Source organism: Euprymna scolopes, chromosome 27, assembly GCF_053919585.1.
Source record: "Euprymna scolopes isolate OS-2025 chromosome 27, ASM5391958v1, whole genome shotgun sequence".
Classification (NCBI taxonomy): Eukaryota; Metazoa; Mollusca; class Cephalopoda; order Sepiida; family Sepiolidae; genus Euprymna; species Euprymna scolopes.
The window spans coordinates 106,458,931-106,474,914 of NC_136508.1; the positions used below are offsets into that span (position 1 = coordinate 106,458,931).

The following is a 15,984-nucleotide window of genomic DNA, read 5'->3' on the forward strand; positions in this document are numbered from 1 at the left end:
GTTAAAATATAACAATGTTAAGTAACAAAATAAACTTATTAATTAACGTACACAAAACTAATAATTCATAAGAGTCGTGATTTGACGGTGTAAAATACTCATGTAACCCTTCTAGAGTTGTCGAACTTTGCCGGGACTTAACTGCAAGACTACCAAAATTCTTTCCTTGTAAAAATAATAACGGATTCCTCAGTCGAACAACGTACATCATCGGAGCCGATGCGTAATTGTCTAGTGGGTTAGCATTCATGTACGTTCGTCCGCCTAAATCTGATTTTTATATATTCATGTATTTTGTATATTTTAATAAAATACAAAAAAAAACAAAAAAACAAAGAATAAGTTTACTAAAGAAATAAAAAATAAAATAGAAAATGAAATTTAATAAATAAATCATAACAAGCATGAAATATTGACAAGTTTTAATCTAAACTTGCTAGTAAAACATTTTATAGGAAAACATTTCGAACATTTAACTAATTAACAGACATTTTTACATGAGGAACGAAATAATGATTACACCGTGTTATTACGATGACCTTAAGTTCTTTGTTCTTTAGCCATTGATTTGTTTCTTTTTAATAATTTCACGTTTAAATCGTGTTTTCATCTTTTAATTTTGATTCTTTTATATTTTAATATATTTTATTTCTTAATGAATTGGACACACAAAACAAAAATTGTATCAATTTATTAAAGAAATCCTAACAAACAAAACAAATTTTCTGTTTTGAACACAAGAGAAAAAAAAAAAAAAAAAAAAACGAATTCACCTCACTTTTTTTTTTTATATTGAATTTCTGGAATGGAAGGTAAGTTATTTTCTTCTTTTTTTTTTGTTTACAATTTCAAAAAATGCATCCAATAACTTTTACAATGATGTTAAACAGTAAAATAAGTTGGTTTTTTTTTTTTTTTTAAATTGCAATCCAATCAAACTATGGATTTTGCTTTTAACAAACGTGAATATATATATATATATATATATATATATATATATATATATATATATATATATATATATATATATATGAATCTCAAATCAATAAAAATATCCGAAGAAAATATTATTCAATCTGACATTAAGATATTTTTTAATCAGAATTTGTTTATTTTTAGTTTAACATGTGATTTCTTAGAAAATAATAATGACTATGATGAACTTAACACAATAATTTAATTCAAATATGGTTGAACTGTTAGACAACTTAGCACAAAAACTACTATTGCGGTTTTTAATTGTTTTAATATATTTTTTTTAATTCTGAATACACTTATTTAGTATGTCGCTAGAGTTTTTCGTTTGATTTTTTAATATTTTATCCAATACTTTAGATTTAAAAATGCGATCATATTCTTCTATAAATTTTACATAAAATGATCACCCATTTAGTGGCTATCACTTCAAAATTCTAAATCTATTTTATTGGCCAATAAGTTTCAATGACCTTAAAAATATCAGCAACGAAATTTTTTAAAATGTAATTATTACTTAAGATTTTAGAGTAAGGTATCACTTTGCTATATAAATTTATTGTAATATGAGCACCCATTTAATGGACAGTTAACAAGACATGTAGTGGATCGGAAATTCAAATTTTTGTGGCAGAGAAGAGTTGACTTTTGCTTTCTAAATTTGTTTTAATCTGAATTTTGTAACAATTTAATAACAAAACATACTATAATACATCATTCTGTATTTTCATGTAACAATTTAATAAACAAAAAATACCATAAAATATCATTCTGTATTTTCATGTAACAATTTAATAAACAAAACATACCATAAAACATCATTCTGTATTTTCATGTAATAATTTAATAAACAAAACATACCATAAAACATCATTCTGTATTTTGATGTTATAATTTAATAAACAAAAAATACCATAAAATATCATGCTGTATTTTCATGTAACAATTTAATAAACAAAACATACCATAAAATATCATTCTGTATTTTCATGTAACAATTTAATAAACAAAACATACCATAAAATATCATTCTGTATTTTCATGTAACAATTTAATAAACAAAAAATACCATAAAATATCATTCTGTATTTTCATGTAACAATTTAATAAACAAAACATACCATAAAATATCATTCTGCATTTTCATGTAATAATTTAATAAACAAAAAATACCATAAAATATCATTCTGTATTTTCATGTAACAATTTAATAAACAAAACATACCATAAAATATCATTCTGTATTTTCATGTAACAATTTAATAAACAAAAAATACCATAAAATATCATTCTGTATTTTCATGTAACAATTTAATAAACAAAACATACCATAAAATATCATTCTGTATTTTCATATAACAATTTAATAAACAAAACATACCATAAAATATCATTCTGTATTTTCATGTAACAATTTAATAAACAAAAAATACCATAAAATATCATTCTGTATTTTCATGTAACAATTTAATAAACAAAAAATACCATGAAATATCATGCTGTATTTTCATGTAACAATGTAATAAACAAAACATACCATAAAATATCATTCTGTATTTTCATGTAACAATTTAATAAACAAAACATACCATAAAATATTCTGTATTTTCATGTAACAATTTAATAAACAAAACATATAAAATATTCTGTATTTTCATGTAACAATGTAATAAACAAAACATACCATAAAATATCATTCTGTATTTTCATGTAACAATTTAATAAACAAAACATTCTATAAAATATAATTGTGCATAACAAACCTTTACATATATACATATATATACATACGTGTATATATACATATATACATATGTATATATATACATATACGTATATATATACATAAATATGCATTATATATATACATGTATATAAGAGTAAATAGTTAATAAAAACATGTTCAAAACACTTTGAAAAAGAGTGAAAAACATTTAATCTTAAAAGGAAACACTTAATAAGTTGATAGTCCTTAATCCGCAGAGTTTCGAAAAAATACTTTCCTTGTCATGCGGGATCGGATTTTGCATACAAAAGTATTTGATGAAACTGCAATAAATCAAAGATCTTACTTGATAACAAAAAGTTAAGTAGAGGGAATATGGTGAAGAAAATGTGATTTCACGTGAATGGACAATCTGGTGAAAGGTGAAGTATCTAATGACGGTAAAATCCAAAAATTTAAATCCAAGAAAGTGAATTAAATTTCCATTTGCACAAGTAAAATCCAAGGAAATCACATAAGTGGAAGATAGTCCAAAATAACCCAAAAGGCCAAAAACCGTGGAATAATTCACAAATATGTACAAGGAAAAGGGGAAAAAATTACAATAATATTAATAAAAGAAAAATAAGATATGCGTTTGACACGGCTGCCAAGACGAAGTGTAAATAAGAAAAATCAGTGAAGAAGAAAAGAAAAATCAGTGAAGAAGAAGAAGAAAAAAGATTAAATGCTGATAGAATTAAATATAGAATAGAAAAGCAATTGTTAAAATGACCCAGAAAAAATTATGTTAAATGGCGCGAAAAATATAGGGCAAACAAGAGGTCAACTGGAATATACAGGTTAATATTAAGAAAATGTCAGCAAGAGTTATTAAAAGACACTAAATTGGGGAAAAATAAATAAAATATAAAATAAGAAAATAAAAAAAAATTAAGGGGAGAGGATGGCCGGTATATGAAAATTTCGGATAAAGCAAGGAAGTATGTAAGTAAATGCATATAGTAAAATATAAGTAAATATACATGCATGATATGATTGTGTAGGTAAATTGATATAGTAGATAGATAGGAATATTTAAAGACTAAAACGGAAATTGCAGATAAAAAACCGGCCAAGCAAAAAGAAATAAAGAATTAAAATAAAGGATTATTAAATTATAAAGTATTAAGAAAGTAAATAGAAAAAATGATAATGTTAAAGAAAAATTATATATATCTGAAAGGGTAAAGTAATAACTATGTAATTTCAAAAGTTCCATAGTTTACAGGAAGAGATCAGTTTGTTTTTAGAATTTATTATATTGTTACTTTGAGGGGATGTAATTATAGTTATAGCTTCGGTTGTGCAGAGACGACATGACTTAGAGCCTGGAGTATAAGACTTAACATTTTATGATAGTCCATTTGATTGAGAGGGGTATTATTAGAGAAGTTTTTAATTAAAGTGTTTAGAGAATTTCCTTGGTTATTATTAGAATTATGGTTGTTATAGGAAGAAATGTGGTATGATATTCTTTTCTTAATGTTGAAGTAGCGCTGATATATGTATGCACTTTAATAAAACTCGAGGTATGATATTAATATTAATTTGCTTATTTGTATTAGTTAAATAGTTTTAATTTTGTTCATAGTGTAAGGATGGCTGTTAGGAGAAATATTATTCTCATTAATATTATTTCATTATTATCATTATTATTATTGTTAGTTGTATGATTGTACATGGAGTGCTCAAGTGCTATATTGGATTAGTAACTATATCAGATGGAGGATGGGAAGAAGGATAACTTGAAGACGAAATATTAGTGTCTGCTATGGGAGGATTGCGTGGGAGCTCAGTAATTGTGTATGAATATATAACATCTTTATGGATGCAGTCATTATTGAGTGGGCAAAGATGTTTGTTATTACAATTACAGTTAGTTTTGGCTTAATTGGAAAAGGGATTTTTTGGGCTGATTTAATTTATACACACACATATATATACATATATATATTATATAAATATATATATGTATACAAATATATATACATATTCAAATATGAATATACGAAAAAAAACATATGTCTAATACAGAATTGTAGAATAGCAAACATGAAATAATTACTCCCGCAAAAATATATAAAGTTTACAATTGTCTTAAATTTGCTAAGAAGTTTTAATAGTTCTTTAAAAATTAACTATTAAAACTAAGATAAAATATCCTTAAAATTGTTGCCATCAATTAATTCAAACATATTTCAACATTTTCTATGTGAAACGCGTACAAATCTAAGTAGCATAACCTCAATTTAATAGTTGACTAAAGTGTTATTTAAAAGATGATAATTAATGACAACATGGGTCATCAGAGTTTGTTGAATATTGAGAGTGTGGATGAAATTGTATTGCAATATCAATGCCACATCTCTGGCAACACATCTTTACAAAGCACTAGTATCTACTCGGAACAACTTGTTCTCCACTTCAAATCGAATCATTTTAAACTTTCGCAGTTTTATAAACCACACAGAAAATAGTAGCATATGCAAAATTGTTAGGTAAGTTTGTCTAATCCAATGCACACTACATGTATTTTTATTATGTGATTAGTCTTTATACAACAAGTGTTAATGGAGAAAAAAACCGAGTTATTGAAATGAATCAGACATAAAATAATAAATTATCCGGTATCTGTCCATCACTCTAGCCCATCTAATTTTAAAGGCAAGTCGATTTATTAGGTGAATTGTTATACATTCTTTGCATTAAGTTATCCATAATACTTATCCTTCCTTTGAAAAATCATATTTAACTGATAATATTATGACGTCATACCACCCCAGTCTGCATCTGATAAACTATAGCTAAAATTGTTAGCAGCTGATCAGAATTGTCTCAATAAAATACCCATGTACATGCTTTATAAACATTAGTTGTGATAACTATTAAACTGATGTGCATAATCGCTTGTAATCTAGTTGTCCACTCGGAAAAGGGATGATTGCTATGAAAAGTTGATTTATGTAATCCACGCTTTCTAGTCGCTATTTTTTATTTATCTTTTACCTTGTTAAGATCACATGTACAAAATATACCAGGTGCTATCCGTGTGAGTAGACTTGTTTATTTACTGTTCCACCTCATTTCGTTGTTCATGTACCTCGTTATAATACATTATCATATTTTTGTACCTTGTTTCTTTCTTTTTTGCTTGTTGAATATATTTCTATTGTTTTCTCAACTATTACTCTACTAAGGTAAATAGATATCGGCTGCCATTGCGTATTACAACCTGGATGTAAGGGACAACTATTTTGGACTATTACAAACAGGGGAATAGCGAGATGTCTCTTCACATTACATTTAAACAATTGCATTTCAGTATAGTAATGGAAGCAGAAAACAGGGAGGGAATTTCAAAGTCTGGATCCATGAGATTTGTTGAACTTTGTTGAACTTTGTCAAAGATGACTATATATTTCCAAAAAATACCTTGGATTGAAGATCTAACAAATTTAAGTTTCTTTTTTTTTTTACATAGGCGTCACCACTTATCAAGGCCGATAGGCCACTCAAGGATAAGGGTTAAAGAGTGTAGAGAGTCAAAAGGACAATATAGTAATCGATAGTAATGGAAGTTCGGTAAATTTGTTAACCTAAGTGGAACGACTCATCAGAAACTTGTTCACGTTGAACTTGAAGACAACCGTATTATAGACAGCTGGAAAGCAAGAAAACGGAAGACAATTCCACAGGCGTGCAGTTCTAAGAAAGAAGCTTTGATCATGGAATCTATGTTTAGGTTTAGGCACAGATAAAGAGTGGGGAAAATTATTGATAATGTTTTCAGCTAGTCTAGTGTTTCTTGTGAAAGTTTGGCGAGGGGGGACCATAGATTGATGCTCAGTCGAACACTTTCCATGAAAATAACGATAAAGCAGAGACAAACTCGCAACATCTCTTCTGTGAGATAGAGGTTGCAGCGAAGAGAAAAGGACATATCCCACCAGGCCACAAAGTTTATTTTGAACCTCATCAAGGCAGGACAAGTCCTTTCTAGCAGCTCCTGCCCATATGTGGCAACAGTATTCCATCCTTGGACGTATCTGGCTCTTATATAGATAGAGAATTGCATCAGCAGTGAGATATCTACTGGATCTATAGAAGGATCCGACCATTTTTCCAGCGGCCTTGGCAACAGATTTGATGTACGTGTTCCATTTAAGATCAGGAGTAAAGGTCAAGCCCAGAAACCTGTCAAAACTTGAAGCCTCCCCAAGACGAGAGCCATTCATTTTAATTGATGCCAGATGGGGATCAGAACGTTGATGATGTAAAGATAGAAGCTTGGTTTTAGATGCATTAAAAGTAACCAGCCACTCCTTTCCCCATTGTACAATGTGATCAAGATCAGAGGAGAGAGAATCGGAGAGAACTTGGTAGTTTACTGTCTTAGATGTGCTACCATAGATGGTAGTGTCGTCATAGCTATTAAACTGATGTGCATAATCGCTTGTAATCTAGTTGTCCACTCGGAAATACATTTTACATTACATTTAAACTACTGCATTTTATTATAGTCAGATATGGCAACATACTCAGTGCATTTGCTAGGATACTTTCGGTGAAAATAATTCATAGCAGTGTCGAGAACCCCCACTTTTTAAAGAAGTCTTTGTAATGTTCTCAAATTATTTCCAGATGAATTAGAGGTCAACAGATATATTTCCTCAAACAAACTTTGGATCGAATAATAGGATTAGAGAACTGAGAAATGTATAAGACAAAAAACAGTATAAATAAATATTAACATGCATCGAATTCACTGTAGCTTTTTCAGCCAAATCAATGTCCCATTCTACAATAAACAATCGCATATTAAGAAGATATTGCTAATATTTTTGTTATTTTGCATAATGATATATCAATATTTTGTATGGACTTATTGTAATTTACTCTAATTGCTACATTGATATATATATATATACATATATATACATTGTAATATATTTATATATACATTGTAATATATTTATATATATTGTAATATATTTATATATATATATATTGTAATATATTAATATATATATATTGTAATATATTAATATATATATATTGTAATATATTACTATATATATTGTAATATATTAATATATATATTGTAATATATTAATATATATATATATTGTAATATATTATACATATATTGTAATATATTAATATATTGTAATATATTAATATATATATATATTGTAATATATTAATATATATATATATTGTAATATATTAATATGTATATATATATTGTAATATATTAATATATATATACATATATATATTGTAATATATTAATATATATGCATATATATATATTGTAATATATTAATATATATATACATATATATATATTGTAATATATTAATATATATATATACATATATATATTGTAATATATTAATATATATATATACATATATATATTGTAATATATTAATATATATACATATATATATTGTAATATATTAATATACATACATATATATATTGTAATATATTAATATATATACATATATATATTGTAATATATTAATATATATATTGTAATATATTAATATATATTATAATATACTAATATATGTATATACATATTGTAATGTATATATATATTGTAATATATAAACATTAATATATATATATATATTGTAATATATTAACATATATATATTGTAATATATTATGTGTATATATTGCAATATAGTAATATAGTAATATATAGAAATTGTAATATATTAAAATATAGTTTTATATATTGATATATATATGTATATGAATCTATATTAATATATTGTTGTATAATATATATTTATTTAACAACGTGAGTAAAATACAATAAGTCTATCAGAAAGTATTTATTGAATACACGTTTTTTCTTCTTATTTATTTATATATATTATGATATATGTTTCTTTACTCGTCTTGATCTAAATAATAATTAAAAATGCTAGATATAATTTCAACTAGACTATACCTTTAAAATAACAACGGTATGGACTGGATGTCAAGTAAGAAAATATCCGGTTATTTTGTAACGTGTCTCGTACAACTTTTTTTAAGATAAAATTAGTTCAATCCAATAATATTGACAACAATAAGCAGACGGATTAATATTGTGATGCAATAGATACAGATATAAATGTTTCTCTTTCACTAGGATATAAATAATAAAAAACGCAAGAAATATTTTCAACAAGACCATATCTTAAGCAACACCTGCACTGACTGTTCTGTGTCAAGTAGATTTGTTAATCTCCTGTCCCTCGTCATTTCATTGTTCATGTACCTCGTTATAATACATTACCATATTCTGGTACCTTCTGTTTTTTACGTAAGCATCACCACTTATCAGGGGCCACTCAAGGATAAAGAGTGTACAGTAGTCAATTGGACAATATAGTAATTGTCAGTAATTCAGTAAAACGGCTCATCAAGCAGTTGTTATCTAAGGTAATGGCCGAAACCCTAGAGGAAGATCTTCAGTCTGTAGTGGAATCGGGTCATAAATGGATGGTAACGTTCAACGCTACCAAGACAAAGCTAGTTTTCTTTAATAATTACATGAAACCTTACCAACCACAAATAGCTATGGCTAGAGATATTTTACCTGAGAGCACTTCATTCAAGTTCCTTGGCTTAACGTTCACAGGAAACATGAGTTGCAATAGATACATTGAGATCATTGCCAAGGCTGCTGCAAAGAACTTGAGCTGTCTCTAGCGTGCTAGAAAGTTACGCCTAAAAGTATCCTGTACCTTTACAAAGCCATCATTCCCTCATGTATGGATGACTGCTGTCACATTTGGGCTGGTGCATCTGCTACTTGTCTCTCACTCCTGAACAGGGTCAAAAAGAGAACTTGTGCCCTCTCGATGAAAATACCCTTGACAAACTCGACATGCAGCAAAGTCCCACCCATACACAGTTGAGATCCCGAGATGTAAGAAAGCCTTTTACTTTAATAGCTTCTTCCCCAGAACTGCAGGACTTTGGAATTCTCTTCCGGTTTCCTGCTTCTCCAACTGTACTGACATGCAGAAATTCAAGTGTAATGTGAACAGACATCTTGCTGCTAAACTCCCTACATAGTCCCACTACAACTTAGGTCCCTGATAGTAGCGCCCTACATCCAAGTGGCAATATGCCTTGTTTTGGGTTAAAATGTAAAAAAAAACTCCCTATATGGTACCCCAGTATCTTATGTCTCTGCTAGTAGCCCCCTACACCAAAGTGCAATGTGACTTATTTGGGGTGAAAATGTAATAAAATAAAAAAAATTTCGACATGACACATACATTCCAAAGAATTGATTGAATAGAAAAATAAATGCAAGTAAAATAAATTTATAAAATTATAAAGTTTTATCACATTTGAAGAGTTCTTAAAATCCAGGGGAGATAATTGCAATTCATGATTTTGACAAAATAATTGTAATCCAACATTTTGAATTAGAAATTCGCAGACTACTAATATTTTTTTAAAAAGAAATACTTTTATAATTTTGGCAATGCTTACTAATTTCAACATGATGTGCAAGAAAAAAGTTCTAGCAGAACATCTATTGGATAATTTTCGCTAATCTTTGGAATTTTTACTAATTTTAGCATGACACATAAATTCCAATTAAAGATTATAAGAATTGAATAGAAAAATAATTGCAAGTAAATTTTTTGAATCAAAGTTTTATCATGTTTGATAATATTGAAGAGTTCTTAAAATCCAGGGGAGATAACTGCAGTTTGTATTTTTTATTGTTTTGCATATTAATATGTCATATGTATGTGCTTGTTAAGGCAAAATATTTATACAATATATACTTTTTGATGGACTTATTGTAATTTACTCTCATTGTTATAATGTAATATATATACATCCACATACAATACTGTATCCCGGTTTCACAGCTCGTCAGTGTGGCTATACAGGCAACTGCCTCAAGCCAGGATCGAAAACCGACCACCCAAATAATAGTCAAGGATTCTGACCATTATGCTATATGGCTGATGCTGAGTGGGTTATGAATTAACGATGTTTTGACATATATATATATATATATATATATATATTGTATTTTATAATATTGTATATATCGCTATAGTATTTCATATTTATATATATAGTATTTCATATATATATACATTACTATAAAATGCAATATATTTTGTATTTTAGTATTATATATTGTAATATTTTATCTATAAGTTTAAACGTTATAAAGTATAAATTTCTCTCTCATTATGATCTAAATCGAAAGAGAAAATGTCCTATCAGTTTAGTTACGTGACTTCTTAGTGATTATTTTTAACAAGAAACAAACAGAATATTAATATTTTAATGCAAATACTAAAAATACTGTATTTCTTTTTACAGATGTTCCTGATCGAACCCTTTTATTCAATTTTCATGGAGTATCATTTTTTAAATATCCTATGAAGAGATTTTTACATTATTTGAATGACTACAGCAACATCTGGTGGAACATGTATTATACTGGAAACATTTTATGAAATAGTGACAAAGCGATAAAACATAATGGGAAAAGCCACATTCCTTTGAAGTGTGTCGATATTCGACTTCTAAAATATCACATTTAATGAAACATTTGAGAAATTACACAGGAAAACTTGACTGCTTAGTAGACATTATTCTCAAGTGTCTTAGGTCTCTCTGTACAGGGGTTTGTCAGAACAACCTGGCATGAGGATACTTTTCTCTAGAATTAAACCCTGACCAATAATTCAAAATCACATAGTATTCATAGCCCAAGTAAGATCTTTCTACAGCTAACCGACATTAGTTTTACAAGAAATGATGCACCTTCTCCAAGTGATATTATCTCAAGTAATAGCACGAAGCTGGATACTCCACCAGACTAGATAAATTCTTTTTTTGGAATCCAGAAAGACTAAGAGATCAAAGCGAAAGATACACTGCAACATATGAAAATGGTTAATTGGGGAGAGGAAAATTATGTTCTCAATTTCTTTACTAACTCAGTGTTTGAGAGATAAAGAACTTTAATGGAACATTCGAATACCTATGTATCTCATATATAGTTATAGTGTTAGCCTTGGATATTCTTGTTCTATAAAGTAAACGCTAGGTAGACATGAGAACTCACACTGGAGAAAAGCCACATTCTTGTGAAGTGTGTGGATATTCTTTTTCTGAAAAATCAAAGTTAGTGAGACATATGAGAACTCACACTGGGGAAAAGCCACATACATGTGAAGTGTGTGGATATTCGTTTTCTGAAAAATCAACGTTAATGAATCATAGGAAAACTCATACTGGAGAAAAGCCACATTCTTGTGAAGTTTGTGGATATTTGTTTTCCGAAAAATCAAATTTGGTGAGACATATGAGAGCTCACACTGGGGAAAAGCCACATACTTGTGAAGTCTGTGGATATTCTTTTTCTCAAAAATCAATGTTAGTGAGACATATGAGAACTCACACTGGGGAAAAGCCACATACATGTGAAGTGTGTGGATATTCCTGTACTCAAAAATACATGTTAGTGAGGCATATTAGAATTCACACTGGGGAAAAGCCATATGCATGTGAAGTGTGTGGATATTCTTGTTCTGAAAAATCAAAGTTACTGAGACATATGAGAACTCACACTGGGGAGAGAACTTGAATGCTTACTAGACACTGCTCTTCATGGATGATCTTAAACTGTATGCCAGCTCTGACACGGATTGATGAAACTATTTTAAAATGAATACTGTCAAATGCTAACCCTAACCTGTCATCATTTAAATACACTTTATTGCTACATGTAAAATACACTAATAGTAGAAGACATGTTTGCAAAATATGCTTAGATTTTTATTCTAAGAATTCGCATGGGTTTATTTGAGAAGTGCAAGGCAGAAGCCAGACATTGAACACATTTTTAAAAAATCGTGATTAATGAAACTATTTTAGAATGAATACTGTCAAATGCTAACCCTAACCCTAACCTGTTATCATACAGTTTATGGGAATAATATAATACAATATGAGATTGTCTATTAAAGATATAAATATTTTACCGATTATTTAAAGAGAAAATTAACTAATCTAAAGAAATATTATCCTAATCATAAAAGTAACGATTACAGTAAAAAAACGATTCATAGTAAGGAAGTCAAATATATTCTGCAGTAAAGAAATATCTTGTTTTCGTGTAACTGATCTAAAAGAAAAACAGAAAAGCTATATTCTTGCTCACTGTTTAAATATTCTGATTGTGAAAATCACTAACAATTGACAGAAGGCATTACAAGAAAAGGTTCCCTTTTCTCGTAAGTCAGAAAAACATTAAATAAATAAAAATGAGATTAGATAGACCAAGATTCGAACCTTGTTACCAAGGTTCGGAAATAGGTTCAGGAAATAGATTTAGAAGGAATTCGATGGTTTAAAGATATTATTGTAAAAAGGAATTTTGATTGTTCAATTCTTTTTATGAAAATTGAATTAAAAGAACGAACAATAGCAAATTTAAATATGTTGGAAAATAAGTTAGGTCAAAAAATAGGTTAGAGATATTCATGGTCTGCAAAAGTGGTTTGGAAAAAGTGGTTTAAGCCACATGGACCGATCACGTGGCCAGACATGCGTATGACGTCATGGCAGGAAATGAATTCTCAATATAGTTTGCTAGTTTTAGGAGACGGTCAGAGTTGGACAGACGGGAGACAGGAGGCACCCGAGTCCAGATCGAATCCGAGGAGGGTCCCCCTTTGGAAGCGAACGGTTAGAAAGTTTTAATCATGTAGTCGACTTTTGAATTCCTAGATGTCATCATAATTGCAACCGGTCGAATGTAATAAAAGAACACATCATATTTTGTAACTGCCTATCATGTTGTGTCATTCTTCAACAATTAAAGATAATGTGAAACATCCTTTATATAACATTGTGTCCACTCATCTAAGAAATATGTCCCTCTCTTCATCTAAGTAATGTGTCCCCCTCTCCATCATAAGTAATGACTGTTCCCCATTGTGTCATAAGAACCGATCCCTCCTCTCTAAATATATGTGTTAAGAAGAAAAAAGAAACAACTACGAAAGTGTCTAAGTATATATTCCCCTCTTCAAATTGTATATGTACCCATTATCTCTAAATATATCCCCTACCTAAAATGGCTGTCCTCCCAGCAAATGACTATTAAACCTGTTATATAGTTTTAATACTGGTCTTTGCTCCTTTAATTGAAAATAAATTAGGGTTTGAATTATATTTTTCAAGTAGTTATAAGCTTCGAAAGATAGTAAGTTGAATTATTCAACTTCATATACGGCATTTTTAATGGCGGCTTCTGATACACCTAGTGCATCAATAGAACAACAGCTATAAGACGTATTAGTGAGACATGCTTTTTAGAACGACACAGGTTTTTTCAACATTACTTTTATTCATAGAGATGGAAAAAAGTTTTTTGTACTTACTGAAAACTTGGTCTCATTAATTCAGTAGTAATAATTCCGAATGCAATTGTCTTATGAGTTCTGTTTTAACCCGTAATTACGCTTTTAGTAACTTTTTAACAGCAAGATAAGGTTTTTGACGTCTTTGTATTAAGTTTTGAGACAGTTTAAAGATGGCGGCATAGTTCAGATCAGTAACCAAGATGGCGGCGAAGAATTAAATGCGGTCCGTAACGTAGCAAACGGCGAACTGATTGAATCCAAAATTCGGCAATTTTTATAATAATTTTGCGACGTTTTCATTGGTTGTTTTAGCACAGTCGTTGGTTATAAAAATGATTGGCGAATCCATTTGTCTCATACCCCCGCATCACAAGTCAAAAACATTTTACACACCCCTTTTTTTGATATAATGGAAAAATTCTTTTCGGATTGAATTTTGGTTTCACTTGAGAAAAGGAAAGAAACATAAATAAATAAAAATAAATGAACAAAGAAAAATAAACCAATAAAATAATTGTTTTTTTTTCTTTTTTTTTCTTTTTCTTCTGGTTTTATGGGAATATGTCTTTATTCTCATCGGTCAAAAAGAATTAATATATTGGTATAATGTATGCAAAAAGAAGCCATTTTTAGGATACATATAAAAATAAACACTTTAAATATGTATAAACATACAAATAGAATACTTTTCAAATACATATAAACACATGCACAAAAATTCACAAATATACATTTTTGTTTTGTTTTAACAAATGTTTGCCAAAAGAAAAAAGAAAAGAGATACGAAAAGAACTATTTGACAAATAGGAAGTTTACAAAACGGTTTTAACAAGTGTTTGTTTTTGTAACAAAAACTGGACACATTATGTTAGGTATTAATTGGTTAATTTGGTTAGGAAGGTAGAAATGGTCGCAGTTTAACGTCGTGCCCGGGACAATTTACAATTTTTTTTTTGTGTGATTTTAACTGTTCATGCTTCTCCTTTTGGGTTTCTGAAAAGAGATTTATTCATAATTAGATTCCAAAAAGTTCGGTTATAAAATATCTTAATTTTATTCTTTTTATAGGTTTAGTGAAAATGTCGGCTACATTATTCTCAGACGTCACATAAGTAAGAGTAATAGATTTTTTTCTTATTTCATCCCTTATAAAATGATATCTGATATCAATATGCTTCGACCTTTGATGAATCATAGAATTATTTGCTAATAAGATACTGCTTTGATTATCACAATGAATTACTATAGGTTTTTTACTTAGATCTGGTTTTAAAATAGATTTTAGAAGGGTGTTCAGAAAAATTGCCTCCTGCGCAGAATGAGTAAGAGCCACATAGTCTGCTTCACAAGTAGAAAGTGCAACAATTTGTTGCTTTTTAGTTTTCCGAGAGATCATAGGTCCAGTCTTTGACAGTCTAAAACAATACCCCGCTATACTCTTTCTATCCTCAGAGTTAGCCCAGTCTGAATCCGAAAAGCCTTCTAAGTTTAGAGGATATGTGGATTTTTTTAAATCTTACCTTTTAGGTAACGAAGGATTTGTTTTGCACGATTAAGGTCTTTAATTGTCGGTTTCGATAAGTTTTGAGATAGCTTTGTTACAGTGTAACATATATCAGGTCTTGTTGCGGTCATCAAGTAGATGAGGCTTCCTACCATTTCCCTGTATATTCAGTTATCTATGAATTTTGTTTCGGTCCCTATATTTTTATTTATGTCCATTTCGACGGGAGTTGAACGCGGCTTACAATCTTGCATTCCGAACTTGAGCAGAATTTTTTCAATGTATCGTGATTTATTCATAGTTATAGTTTCATTTTC

General features: G+C 28.8%; 1 long non-coding RNA gene across 1 annotated transcript; it reads left to right on the forward strand.

Moving 5' to 3' along the window:
* The first annotated feature begins 415 nt into the window (after window positions 1-415).
* Window positions 416-14,678, forward strand: LOC145249047 (uncharacterized). Its single transcript, XR_013863456.1, has 2 exons — window positions 416-812; window positions 11,108-14,678. It is a non-coding gene; the product is annotated as an uncharacterized LOC145249047 (long non-coding RNA).
* The last annotated feature ends 1,306 nt before the right edge of the window (window positions 14,679-15,984 follow it).